Genomic DNA, 14976 nt, shown 5'->3' with positions numbered 1-14976 from the left:
CAAATTACCAAACGATCGAGTCGGCGGCCGTCAATCCAACAGACAATGGAACGCAGCGTCAATGAATCGAATGTGTTCGCACAACAGCGCCTCAAGCTGCAGAAAAGGCAAAGCAACAAACACAGCGTCAGCGTTGGTATATTTTATTTGAGTCTTCCACAATTACAGCTACCCGTGGTTGAGTTTTTTGTTTGACGCTGTTGCAGCCGCATTCATTGAGCGCGCCATCGAAAGCGATGCGGCGCTTGTGCTGCCATGTCCGCATGTTGATGGCCTGGCCCTGGTGTGTGGTTGATAATTACTGCCGCCACACGTTTGCCACTTTGAACACTTTGTGAATGTATGTGTGTATGAATGAATGAATGTAGACTAGTTTCTATGGGCGCAGTTGTGTTGCAACCGTCGAACCCATGTTCGTGTGTGTGTGTGTGTGTGTGTGTGTGTGTGTGTGTGTGTGTGTGTGTGTGTGTGTAGTGGTTTGGTAACAAACTGGCGCACATTGATGCCGCAACTTTGGTTGCTGCCCACTCGTGGCTTTGAGTCAAGTTAGTCCGCACAGAGGCGTATTAAGTTGAGCCACACGTTTTTGTGTTTTGACTTAATTGATGATTTCTGAAATGGTTTTTGGCAGCATTGGAGCTTTGCTTGTGTGCACAGTTTAATTAAAGCCCTTGTTAATTTTTAATTTGTATTGGACTTTCATTCAAGGTGGCGCAAAACTAATCATCGAATTTTGTTTTTGAATAACTTTTACTAAATAGAAGAAAAATATTTTGAATGATAGAAATCTTTATTTTGATCTTTATCCCCACTCCATTGCTTGCCTGTTTGTATACTGCAGTTGTCTAGTTCATAAGTGTCGAAATTGATTGGGGTACAACATCATTTGCAATCATTATAAATCTTCGGATAAAGTGATTAATTTTGCGCCACCTTATATATAGAACTGAAATCAATGCCGAAAGATGAAGTGTAAACCAAGCCAAGAAAGTTTATGAATTAGTATCTTGTGCGAGACTGTATCGAAAGACTGCGAGAAAGCTGTATATAAGCAGTCTATTTGGCTCCCAAAAGTAAAAGCGAGAACACAAAATTCATTGAAAACGGCTAAGTTGGAGCGCGTGGCCAAAAAACCCTGTCGATTGGGGCTGATTAAGCTTTTAACAACTCAAAGACGCAAAGTGCTTTGAAATATTCAACATCTTAAGATGGCGAAATTAATTTTGCGCCACCTTGTATGTGCATGTGCGACCACATCTAGTACTTGTGCCTTTTGCTCGATTTAAGGTTTTTATTGAATTTCACGCATTAGACAACTAACAAATGCACAAATCAATAAACAATCTGATGAATAGGTAAACACTGGTGGTTTAAGTCATTTGGTATTTGATACAATAATTCGCAAAGGGTACGTACGGGCTCCCCTTGTCATCCACAACAACTCTGAGTATTAGTGTAGCAAAGTTGAGTGTCGGGCAGATGAGGTTACTGAGGTTCTGGCAGCCGTTTTGCTATCTTGAGTTAGCTGAAAGTCCCGATTTGGCTGTAATTCAAACAGGTTTCCAGTTATACCGTGAAGATACTGCCCTGAACTGTCTTTCTGCGTTTGTTTTTTGCACCAAATAATAGTTCTTTTGAACAGTCTGACCTTTTGGCAAAAATTCGTGGTGTGCAATTCCGTTCTAATCCATAAAACCGTGAACATCGCTTTATTTTTTGACTGAAAACGTCGTGCTTTGTGTTTTGGTCTTTGTTCATTCGGAGCTCTCTACTCACTCTTCTGTCTGGATTGCTGTCGTGCTCATAAACCCACGTCTGCAGTAATGATGCGTTTGATGCATGTGGCGCCAGATTCAGCCTTGGAAATCAAGTCTTTGGTGAACATGGCGATAAACCAAATCATTAACTATAATATCCTGAACGGATCTATAGCAATGTTCAGGTCTTCTGCCAGCTTTCTGGTGATTAATTTAGGGTTAACGATTAACTTTTCTTTCGCTTTATTGATGTGCTCATCAATTTTCGATTACAACGGCGTGGCACTACGTTCGTCATCTTGGATGGCCTCACGGTCTCTGCTGAATTATTGATGCCACTCGTAAACGGCTGTGTTTTTTAGAGTATCATTACCGAAACAGTTTCCCAACACCCGAGTCTGGCCTTTTTTCGTCCTGTTCGAGCATACTTTTTAAAAGGTTAAATCCCTAAATCGGTAGAATAATAAAATCTAGGAAGCTACCTGTAAGCTCAATTCGTTAGCTGTAATAAAAATATGTTAAATTCTCGTCCAACGGAGGGTTAATCAGAGATGTGGCAACCGAGCAAAAAAAAAATAGAACTGAAATTAGTTGGCTTAGAGCGTCACCTGGCGTTTGTTCCGGAAACTTTTGGTGATATAGCTCAAGGTGGTATAACTCGAAATCGTCCTTTATTCGTAAGGATGATGGTTTTTTGGCAAATTGACAAATTTTTAATTTTCGAGGAAAATGCAAATTTTGTTTTGTTTTATTCAATCAATCCATCACTTTTGAAAAAATACAACTCAATGCATGCACCAAAAAGAAATGCGAGAAACGACTTTCTTATATTTCTCGAGCCGCAGCCTCGAACGTGCCTTGGCATAAAAACCTTATTTCCATTTTAGTATGTAGCCCTTTGTCTACCGAAAATATGACTATAAATTATTACCTTTTTGTCTCTTTTTCATGCCAGTTTTATGATGAATAGTAAAGTAATGAATATTTTGACTTTTCATCTTTCCAACATTTTCCGGTTATATGACGAGTGACTACTATTCAACTTGAACCGTCATTTTACGGGTTTGCATTGCTTGTGGTTGTTTTAGTATTTGCATACGAGTTTGTACACATACATATATATGTAGATCTGTATAAACGCAAGTTAATTTTATTCCCACGATACTTGCTTTGTGGACTTTGAACTGATATAAATTATGTACGCAGTTTTATGGCCAGTTTCAATATTTTTGTCGCTAATTGTACATTTGGTGTACAAATATATGTGTTTAAGTTAATATTTTGGGTTTATCATTTACTCAATTTTCTTACCTATTATAGTAAAGGGTTTCTCTAATATTGCTCGCCCCTCGGCAGGCAATGGTATTTCGGCCATGAAAAAACCGCCGATCGGCGGCGTCATAAAAGAGAAGGTTCCTCCATTTGGGGAAAAGTATCAAAACGCGGCCGCCGTAGCCGAATGGGCTGGAGCGTGACCATTTGGAATTCACAGAGAGAACGTAGGTTATTATTATTATTATTATTATTTATTAGATATATCAAAATGCTTATATCTAAATATAGAGGAGTACTAGCTGCCAGGGCTTACGACTCATTCTTTAAGTATATAATACCTGTGTTGATTTAGTTCTAATTATGGAGTTTAAATAATCTTTATTGACATACATTGTTTCAGAAAGTTATATATTTTATGAATGTTTTCAGAAGAAGTTTTTTCAAGAAGTGCGGAGGGTTTAATGTCGCCAAATATTTTGATCCTGTGGCTTCGGAGATTGGGGCATTCATCTAGTAAGTGGTGGACCGTGGAAAGTGATCCACACCAAGGACATGTGTTTTTGGGTTTCCCTGTGAGGAGGTGTTCGTAACCGTATAAAGGTAGTGGTTTGGCTCCGAGTGTTATTATTTGGAAAGTGGGGGTTTTGTCCTGATGGGTTAACTTTGCTGTACCAGGATGAAAATTCTTTCGAATTCTTATCTTTCTCACTTTGAATATATGCTGCAACGGTCCTAATCGAATTGTGTTTTTCAAATGTTGCAAAAGTAAGGCAGGGTTGGAGATGGATTTGTTTGGCGGCCGCATCTGCCGCCTCGTTACCTGGGATCCCAGCATGACCCGGGACCCATAATAAGTTGATCTTTTTATGATGAGTATTTAGTGGTGCTTTAATATTTTGAATTAGACTACTGGAGGTGTTTACGCTTTGGAGTCCACTCAAGCATGATAAACGGTCTGTGCATATTACGAATTTCCCCTTCTGTTTTGTTGCATATTCAATAGCAATTTTGATTGCCAGTGCTTCGGCTGTGAAGACTGAGGTTCCACCGAAAAGCCAGGCACCTGATATGATTAATCCTGTGTTGGAAACTACGGCGAATGTGGCAACATTATTGGTTTTGGATCCATCTGTGTAGATGAAGCTCCAGTTGTCTTGAGTATACTTTTCAAATTGCTCGCGAAATAGAGCTCTGTAAACTTCATGACTAGTTGCGGCCTTTTTATACTGATGTAGGCCAACGTTTATGGCTGATTTATTAAAGATCCACCAAGGATGACGTGATGGTTTGTTACATGTTTTCGGAGGCAGAATATCTAATTTTTTGGAGAATGCTGCGCAGCGCCTTAGTGCGGATATTTGTTTATACAGCCGCTTGTGGGTTAAAATGTTTTTAAAACAATTAAATAGTACATAATTTGCTGTATTCATTAGGCGGGGGACCAATTTCAGCGTGGTTTCCTTTACCCTTTCTTCTAAGGAGGAGAATCCGGCTTCAGCTAGTATGGCTCTGGTTGGTGAAGTTGGAAACACATTAAGACTGCGGCGCACTGCTGAGTGGTATGGTGAATATATCTTTTGGAGATTGATTTTGGCACACCATCCGTAGATTGGCTCTATCTATGACGTCATCGAATGTAATCCACATATTGGGGTGCCACATTCGAAGAATTTCAATTTGGCTCAAATATAAAGATTACTAACAGGAATAATAGGGCGGCCGCCGTAGTCGAATAAGTTGGTGCGTGATTACCATTCGGAATACACAGAGAGAACGTAGGTTCGAATCTCGGTGAAACACCAAAAGTAAGAAAAACATTTTTCTAATAGCGGTCGCCCCTCGGCAGGCAATGGCAAACCTCCGAGTGTATTTCTGCCATGAAAAAGCTCCTCATAAAAATATCTGCCGTTCGGAGTCGGCTTGAAACTGTAGGCCCCTCCCTTTGTGGAACAACATCAAGACGCACACCACAAATAGGAGAAGGAGCTCGGCCAAACACCCAAAAAGGGTGTACGCGCCAATTATATATATATAAGTAATCACCAGTTTACGAAACATAGTTTTGAGAAAAAGACATTAAAAGGTTTGCTATCGCCTCCGGAACGCACGAGCGCACTTTGATAATTGTTGAATAACTCGAAAAGTATTTGCCGGATTCACTTCAAATTTTCACACAATATTTTTAAAATATTGTATTAGGTGCTCAACTAAGTTCTCGCTGTTTTTTTTTTTGATGAAAATACAACTTTATTCTAAAAAAATGGTGACAAGTGAATCATTGAAAGTATTGCCCATCGCTAGCTACTACTTTTCCCCATCTTTCTGGAAGATCTCATATACCGTTGCGGTAAAACTGTTCATCTTTTGAGGCTATCCGCGGATCAAGCCGTTTTTTGATGTCTTCATATGTATGGAACTGCTGGTCAGCTAGACCATGTGCCATCGATAGGACAGGTGATAATCGGACGGCGTAATATCTGGCACAATATGGCCGAGACCGAGCGTTGTCACTGTAGAATCACTTTTTCATGCCTCTCCGCGTATTGCGGCCGCTTCTCGCGCTGTGCTCGGCTCAATCGCATCAATTGAAGTCGATACCGATCCCAGTGATGGTTTCGCTTGGTTTTAACAGTTCATAATAAATAACACCAACTTGGCATGACCAGGCAGTCCCCATGACTTTCTTTTCTTTGGATTGCTGTAATGAATCCATTTTTCATCACCCGTCACGATGTGATGAAGAAAACTCCCTTGGTTTTAACTCATAAGGAACCCAAGTCCCCTGTTTCTGAATCATTCCCTAAGCATACAATCGAGCAATGCCTCCAATTCTCCGTCTTCGAAGGTTTTTGGCCTTCCTTCACGCGGACGGTCCTCAACATTAAAATTACCATCTTTGAAGCGAGGAAACCAATCTCGGCACGTTGTTTCACTTAAAGCCGCATCTCCATAAACTTTTTGTAGCTCTCGATGCGCTTCAGCCACCGTTTTTTTTCGAATGAAAGAGGAAAATCGACCCGCAAATGACGATTATTCGGCACAAAATCAGACATTTTCACAAAACCAAAAGTATATGATACCAAAACAAAATCACTAATGTGTCGAAGCAGTTTGTTTACCATATGTCTAAGCTTGGTTTATGACGTCTAGGTTATGTTAGAATCGACTAGCACACACTACTGGCGGCATCTATTGAGAGTTGTCTATTGAACTTAGTTGCGCAGTTTGTTTAATATTCCGGATAGAGCTCTTTGTAGTTCGCAGTTCTTCTACATTGGTATCTTAAAACCTCTTTATGCTCGAAATGCTCCTATTATAGGGTGGGCCATGTAAAATTTGCTTTTAGAATCGGCTATAAAAAGAACACTAATCAATATTTTTTCAAACTTTTTTATTTTGAAGATTGAACATTGCATATATGAATGAAAAATAATATCGTTCAAATGACTGCCACGACTGGCTTTACAGTAGGCCATTCGATCAACCCAATTTTTAAGCACATTTTCGATTGTTTGGGCTCCAATTTCAGGAATGGCAACTTCGATTTCGTGTTTTAAGGCATCGTCGCAATCGTCTCTAGATGGTTCGCATAGCATTTGTCCTTAACGGCTCCCCACAAAAAATAGTCCAACGGGCTTAAATCACAGCTCCGAGGCGGTCAATTGATATCGGAATTTCGGCTGATTATTCGGTTTTCAAAAACGGTAGCCAAAAGTTCGAGTGTAACTTTGGCAGTGTGACAAGATGCACCGTCCTGTTGAAACAAAATGTCGTCCATGTCATCCTCTTCAATTTTTGGAAACAAAAACTCATTGAGCATGTCACGGTAACGCTCGCCATTTACTGTAACCGCGGCTCCTCGCTCATTTTCGAAAAATTGGCCCGATGGTGCCGCCAGACCAAAAACCGCACCAAACAGTGACTCGTTGTGGATGCATTTGCTTCTCTACAGCAACATGTGGATTTTCTGATCCCCAAATCCGACAATTTTGCTTATTGACGTAGCAACCGATGTGAAAATGAGCTTCATCAGAAAAGAAGAAGAAGACTCACCATTTTGGAAATAGGTTTTCCCAATTTTGTTGAAGCGTATAGCGTCCCATTTCGTAAATATCAAACCCTTGAGTAAATTATCAACACATTTGACATGTTATTTGTGTTACCATTCTCAAAAAAATAGCTGGTTCAAAAAGCAAACGCTGTATGGCCCACCCTCTACAAAGTTGTTAGAGAAGGCGTTGTTACTAGGCAAAATTTTTTTTTTTTGTTATTTTGGTGTACTCTTCAGTTCAGTTTATTCCTTGTTTAGAAGCCATTTATTATGGACGTGTCAGAGTATTGGGTTGCTGAGCTTAAACGTGGTCGTGCAGGCCTTGAAACCAATGCACGTCAAGTACGTACAAAACAGCAACAACGAAGGAAATCGTAGAAAAAATACAGGATACCGTATTGGAAATGTGTCGAGTGACTGAAGGAGATTAAGTAAAAGCTCTAAGCGTTGGGCAGTGTAATCAATATTTTGTCTGATCACAAGAGCATTTATTCGAATCGTTGGAATATCCACCGTATTCATCAGATTTTGCACTTAGCGACTTCCATCTGTTGCCACACCTTAAAAAGTTCATGTGAGAAATGAAATAAAACAAAATAAATAAAATTTCTGCATACTCTGTTTTTTCCATTTTTGCAAAATGTAAAGTTATGAAAAATAAAACACTTTACAAAAAAATCGTATCTGTATCAAATAAGGTGTGTGTGACTATATGTCAAGTATAATAAACACCTGTCAGACACCTGCTGATCCACCTCAAGCAGCCAGTCAACCAGCGAAAGCTATTTGCTTATATGTATGTAGAGATATACTTATGTATATTTAGAAGATTAAAGAAGAAAAGCTATACTTTGGGTAGTCGAAAAAGTATTTTCGTATTTCTAATCAAACTTCAACTCATTTTTTTTATATTTATAATGAACTTTATTAAACCAAATATGTACCATTTTGGTCGACCACCTTTTGCCATTTTTCTTCTAGAGACATTATTCCATCAGTATACAACTTTTGTGGTTTCTCGGCGAAAAACTGCGACAAGTAATTTTCACAGGCTTCTCTTAAAGCCAAATTTACTCCATTAAGGGAGTTCTGGATGGTGCAAGGTCAGGGATATATGGTGGATGCATCAAAACTTCCCAGCCAAGCTCTCCCAGTTTTTGCCGAGTCATCAAAGATGTGTGTTGTGCCTAGCGTTGTCCTGATGGAAGACGACGCCCTTTCTGCTGATCAGTTCTGGCCGTTTTTTTTCGATTGCTTGCTTCAATCTCATCAGTTGTTGACAGTAAAGTGAAGAATCAATCGTTCGAGGAGGCTGGAGCAGCTCATAGTGGATGATTCCTTTTCAATCCCACCAAACACACAGCATAACCTTTCGAGGCGTCAATCCTGGCTTTGCGACCATTTGTTGAGCTTCACCACCCTTGCACCATGATCTTTTTCGCACATTGTTGTCGTATTCGATCCACTTTTCGTCTCCGGGTACCATTCGCTTCATAAATGGTTCGATTTCATTTCGTTTCAGCAAAGAATCGCAGATGTTAATTCGGTCCATTAAATTTTTCACAGACAATTCATGCTTCTTTTCTTCAAACATCGAGCTTCTTTTTGTAACCAGCCTTTTTTAAATGCTTCAAACCCGTTTGATGATGAATGTTTAGTGCCTTGGCGATGTCATGGCAGCTTATGTGACGGTCCTGGTCAATCTTTTCCATAATTTCATCGACTTTTTCAACGACAGATCGACCGGAGCGAGATGCATCTTTCACATCGAAATTTCCAGAACGGAAGCGAACGAACCATTGTTGTGCTACACGAACTGATACAGCATCGTCTCCGTAAACTTCACAAATTTCAATGGCGATTTGCGTGGCATTCTTCCCTTTTTTATACAAAAATTTCAAAATATAGCGAATTTCTTCATTATTTTCACTAATTTTTGAACAGCTATAACTTTTTTTCAACTTCTCCGAATTTAATTATTTTTTGGTTAAATGAAGCTTAAAATGTCACCTTTCTAACACTATATGATATGACACAATGTGATTGGTAGCACTGGAGATAGATGACTCCAAGGACATCTATTGACAAAATACGAAAAGACTTTTTCGGCTACCCAATATTTGCTACGAATATCGTCAGAAATGTTGAAAAAACGGGTGAAAAGTCTGAAATTTTATACTATAATTAATAACGTAGAAGAAATCATATAACCATTATGGTCGCCCGCAGTTGCCCACAGAAAAAGTCCGGGCGAGTTTGTGAACTATTGAGCTACTGAACTATTCCAAATAGCAAAAAACTACAACAAATAACTATAACGCTTTGTTTCGGACAAGAAATGATGATAAAATAATATATCCACTCGAGAGCTTGAAGCGCTGCATTTAGTTATCAGTTCATGAAGCAAAAAAAAAAAATGATGCACAAATAAATTGATTTCCCGGAGATTCAATTGGGGTCAGCGAAACAATCTGGCAACTATATTTACTAACGCCAATAACATGTGTGTCACATTTTTCTCCTGTACATTTTTCTCTTTTACTCTCCCTCTCTTTCTCTCCCTCTACTCGTCATCTTCATAGTCACACAACACTTGACATCAATTCCCAGCACAAGCGATGATTGTTGTCCATTGTTGCTCAGCAAAATTTTCGGCTTTGTGTTATGCAACATCGAAGTTTGTGCAAATAATTATTGATGTCGTAAAAATAATAGACACTTAAAAGAAATTACTTGCTTTTTAAATGGCATCACGGTTTATCAGAGATGATTCGCTGGGTTGGTGTGGCAGTAAACCTTTCTATGGAAAGCTATGCGCCACAACCATGACCACCACTTCATGCTTTCATAGTCATAAAACATTTATATTGCAGTGAATAATGTGTAGCTGTAGTTTTTATGAAAGTGTGATGTGCGCGCGTCTCACGCGTTGACACGCAAATAAGGTGTGAGGTGCATAAAAAATAGCTACAAATGGTTTTCGAGTAGAGAAGGTCGCGAAAATACCTTAGAAAGTGAGTTAGAGCAAATATTTCAAATTAAATATCAAAAATGCTGTTTATGTTGCTTTAACATTTTTTATAGCTTTCAAGTATTGATTGTTACAATTTTTAAACCTTTTTTTAAATTGTTTTTTTAATTAATTTTTTTTTTAAATAATTTTTTTTTTAATTAATTTTTTTTTACGTAGAATAAAAAACATGCATGCATTTTTTATAGCTTTCGAGCATTGATTGTTACTATTTTTTATACTTTTTTTTAATTTTTTTTTATGTACCTAGAATAAAAAATACCTGCATTTTTTATACCTTTCTAGTATTGATTTTTACTATTTTTTATACAATACTTTTTTTTAATTTTTTTTTTAATTATTGTTTTTTTATGTAGAATAAAAAAATACCTGCATTTTTTATAGCTTTCGAGCATTGATTGTTACTATTTTTTATACTTTTTTTTAAATTTTTTTTAATCAATTTTTTTTATGATTGTTACAATTTTTTATTCTTTTTTAAATTTTTTTTTAATAAATTTTTTTTTTTATGTAGAATAAAAAAAAAATGTCTGCATTTTTTATACCTTTCAAGTATTGATTGTTACTACTCTCTATATTTTTATTATTAATTAACTTTTTTTCTATGCAGAACATAATTCACGTCTGCCATAGTTCAAAATAGTAAATCATCCATCAACTCACGAAATTCGCAAACTTTCTCTGACCCACATAACAAAATTTTATTGCTTAGCTTTAATTGCCCACTCAAATTATTTCCACTCGCTGCATTTTGCATACAAAGCATCGAAATCGAAATGCAATAGTTAGTTTTCTCATTAGTTGGGAGGCAACGTCTGCCATAGCAGTGCGTAAATTAACTTATTCCCTTTTATTGCTATTCACAACAGTGAGTAAAGAAGTATGCAACCGACAAATTAGTTACGTCAAATTATTTCTGCAGAAAACACACTCGTATTGCTCACGATCACATTTGCCTATCTTTAGTGCCGCTCTTTTTTTTTGCACAATTTTGCCGCACTAAATTGGGTGGTTAAGTTAGGCATGCAATTGCACTTCCTCTACATATATTTGGGTGGGTGATCCTAAGTGTATGTGTATATATGCGTTTATGTGAACTCGCACAGTTGAAATGGCTACCCTGCAGGGAAAAATACCAGTTGTGCAGCAAAATATTACCAGTTCTCTTTTCAGCTCAACCAGTTCGTGCTCTGTATATTTTTTCCTCGTTAGAAAGTGCAATTTTTAACACGGACGATGTCCTACGAAATGTCAATTTTTGTCAGATCTTGAACTAGCAAAATACCAGCTCATAACAGATAAAAAAGCTGGTCCAATATGTTTCTAAAAAAGACAGTTTTAGATTAGTTAAAAATAAATATTCATTCCATTCCAATGATTTAAAATATTCCATTTCATTGTAAAAAGGTATAGAGAATTTTTTTAATTCTTAAACATAAATCAAACCTCTTTCAAGTACAGCAATGGGTTAATTATTCCATAATGGTTCAAACCTACACTATAAGCAAATCCTGAAACAACGAACAACAAAAAAAAATACTTAAAAAACTAATGAGGAAATTAAAATGAAGGTGTTTGCTTTAGGTACATAAATATAACGGATGATAGTTAAATTTTCATATTTTATCTATCTGGTAGCTGCGAGGATTTTTCGGCAATGGCAATTTTTTGGAAAATCCATTTTTTCTCCTAATTTTTTAGCATATTGTAGTGAACTTTGTACAGTATTCCGTTATTTTTTTTTCATAATAGAACTGCAAAATTTAGTCTTATTTCTTACATTTTGCCATCGACGTCGCAAATTTTTAAGACCGAAGGTAAATAAGCAAACATCGAGTTATTTAAAAGACCATTCGTGAAATACCATCCTTGAGGGAAGTGTGCGCCAAATCGCGGAAATTTGGAAAATACCCAAGTCGACAGTATTTAATATATTGAAAATATATAATGGAAACCATTCTTTTCTTAGAAAAAGTAGTACTTTGAGAGTTTCATAAATTAATTCAAATATGACTAAGATAAAGAAGGATTATACGATAGGATAAGGTCAAATGCTCGCACAAGGGAAGATACAGTGGTCAATCCGGCTAATCGTCGGTACTGTAAAACATGGACATGTTGTAAGTTGGGCGGCAGTGACGGTAAATTGAATGGGCCCCTTTTTGTTATTGATGACACTATGACTAAAATGAATTATCTAGAAATATTGAAGGAAAGCATTAACAAAATTGTCGAAAAATTATAGTTACCAGCATCGTTCACCTTCATGCACGACAACAACCCAAAGCATACTGAACTAATTGTAAGGAAATGGTTGCTTTACAATGTAAAAGAGGCATTGCGCTATCCTCCTCAGATCACAGATCTGAACCCCATTGGGCTCACAAGTGTGAATGAGAATTACACACGCGGCAAAGTAGTGGTAAAAATTATCTAAAATTAGCCATTGAAGAGATTAGGTTAGGTAGTGATGATTGCCCAGAGAGTAGAGCCCACTTGGACGAAAAAAGTTTGGTTGATCCTTTGTGATACCATTGTAAGAGGGTGAAGGAAAAATAAGGGGAGAAAGGGAAGGGATGGGGAATATGAGTGCTTGTAGACTACGAACGGTGAGTAGTCTGCGGCTGTGTTAACCTCTTTATGCTGCTGATGAAGTTCATCAGATTTTTCTTATCAACACCTGCTATATCAGCAGGCGCAGAAAAGAAGTGAGAACTAAGACGCTTGAATCTTAGTCCCGCGAAAGCTGGGCAGCTGAAATGATTCCACCTCATCCTCCATACAGCTGACGCAAAAAGGACTCGAAGTAATTCCGAGTCTCACGGCATGTATACCTCGCGGATAGTGCCTCGTGAGGATGCCCACGAAATTTGAGAGATGACATTTTGTCATCCCCTGGATATCCCTCGAACAACTCCTATCCAAACGTGGCCAGGAGGACTTCGCGACCCTACACGTTCGTGTACTTGCGCAGCGCTCGCTGAGTTGGTGCAGAGCCCATCCTTCCAGGAGTAGAGCTCAGGCTATCAAGTGGATCCCGATCCTCTCCCTTCGCGGGCACATTACCTCACAGGACCCTCGTCTGGCCAGCTCGCAGTTTCCTGCAATGTCACTGTGACCAGGTACCCAAATTATCTTTATGTCGAAGAATTCTGATGCAATCGAGAGGGAGACCAGGCATTCCCTGACCAGCTTCGAATGCACCATACTAGAGCCTAGGGCCCTAATAGCCGCTTGGCTATCGGAGTAAATATTTACCTTCTTAATAGTTATTACGCAAGTAAGTAGCCAGTCAGCTACTTCTTTAATTGCGACCACCTCTGCTTGGAAAACACTGCAGTGATCCGGTAGCCTGAATTTGAATTTGATGGGGAGCTCTTTGCAGAATACTCCTCCTCCAACCCTATCGTCCAGCTTCGCGCCATCCGTGAACAGGTTAACGAGGCCCTGTACCCAAGTGTTGCCCCCGGTCCACTCCTCCCTTGGTGGAATATGGGTGGAGAAGGTTCCGCTTGGACTTAGCGAGGGCACACACTGATCCGTCGACGAGGGGATGAACTCAAAGCTTCTGAGGATGCTTGAGTGCCCATATGTGAGATTGAGCTTATAGCCCAAGCCCCTAAGTCTGATTGCGGTACGTGCAGCGGCAATTCTGCCTGCGATGTCTATAGGTACCACATTTAACATTACATTAAGCGCCAGAGTAGGAGTATTTCGAAGCGCCCCACTGATTCCAATGAGTGCAGACCTCTGGACTCTCTCTAGCTTTTTAACTGAAGAAATATGGGCAAATATTCCAAGAGATGTCACCAAAACTCTCTGTTCAATGACTTTAAGTTATTATTTTTTTATTGGACAATTTCCGAATAATTTCAATATATATGATTTTCGTTTTTATATTGGGTATGGGAATAAGTTTCCACCCTGTCGCTGCTAATACTATTTTTGTATTCGCTCTAGTAATGTATTATTGATTTGAAGGTAAAGAACCTTTTTTATCTGAAGTCAAAGATGTCTACGATCGTCCCGAAAAAACAGCATTTGTGGGAAGTCATGCTTCATTATTACCTTTTAAAAAAAAGTACAGCAGAAACGTGTCGTATATTGGTCAATATTTACGGTAATCACGCTCTATCAAATACAATTTGTAAATAGTGGTTTCGACGCTTCTAAAGTGGCAATTTCGACGTGAGTGATGGGATCAAAAGGGTCATCTAATTTGAACTCCTTGAACCATCTGAAACCATCACTGGCGATCATTACCGACTGCAGCTAATGAGAGCTAAAATTAATCGAGCTCTCAAAGAAAAGCCGACGGAATGGGACGGTAGACATGAAAAACTGATTTTGCTGCATGACAACGCCAGGTCACACGTTGCTAAATAGGTCCAGAAATATTTAGAGGGACTGAATTGGGAAATCGGATTACCTTCTGTTCCAATCAATGCAGCCAGCCGTTATTGGAGAGCGGTTCACTTATTACGAGAGCACCGCCAACTGGCTCAATGAATGGATTAAGTCAAAAGAACTCAAATTTTTCGACAGAGAAATCCGTATGCTACCTGAAAGATTGAGTAAAGTTATAGCTTCCAATGGCACATACTTCACATAAAATCATGTATTATTTAATTGTTAATAATTCGTAACTTTGGCTAAGACATAACGGAAACTTATTTCCATACCCAATAAATAAAGTTGTTCGCACTTCTAAAGTATTTTGATGTTCATGAAAGTGTTTTATTTTATATTTTGTCGCCAAAAATTAAGGTTTAGGTTGTCTGCACTTGGTAAGTAAGCGCCTTAAAAACTATATTTCGAAATCTTCAATAATTGGACATTTTTTGGGAGAACACTCTGCGCTT

At 38.4% G+C, this 14976-nt stretch overlaps 1 protein-coding gene across 1 annotated transcript in view; it reads right to left on the bottom strand.

Annotated features, from left to right (window-relative positions):
- LOC128858715 (uncharacterized) overlaps window positions 1-14976 on the bottom strand; it is a 34420-nt gene that overhangs the window by 18436 nt on the left and 1008 nt on the right. The window lies entirely within an intron of this gene.

The sequence above is a fragment of the Anastrepha ludens genome, chromosome 3 (assembly GCF_028408465.1).
Source record: "Anastrepha ludens isolate Willacy chromosome 3, idAnaLude1.1, whole genome shotgun sequence".
NCBI classification, from domain to species: Eukaryota; Metazoa; Arthropoda; class Insecta; order Diptera; family Tephritidae; genus Anastrepha; species Anastrepha ludens.
This window is presented reverse-complemented; position numbering and strand designations above follow the sequence as displayed.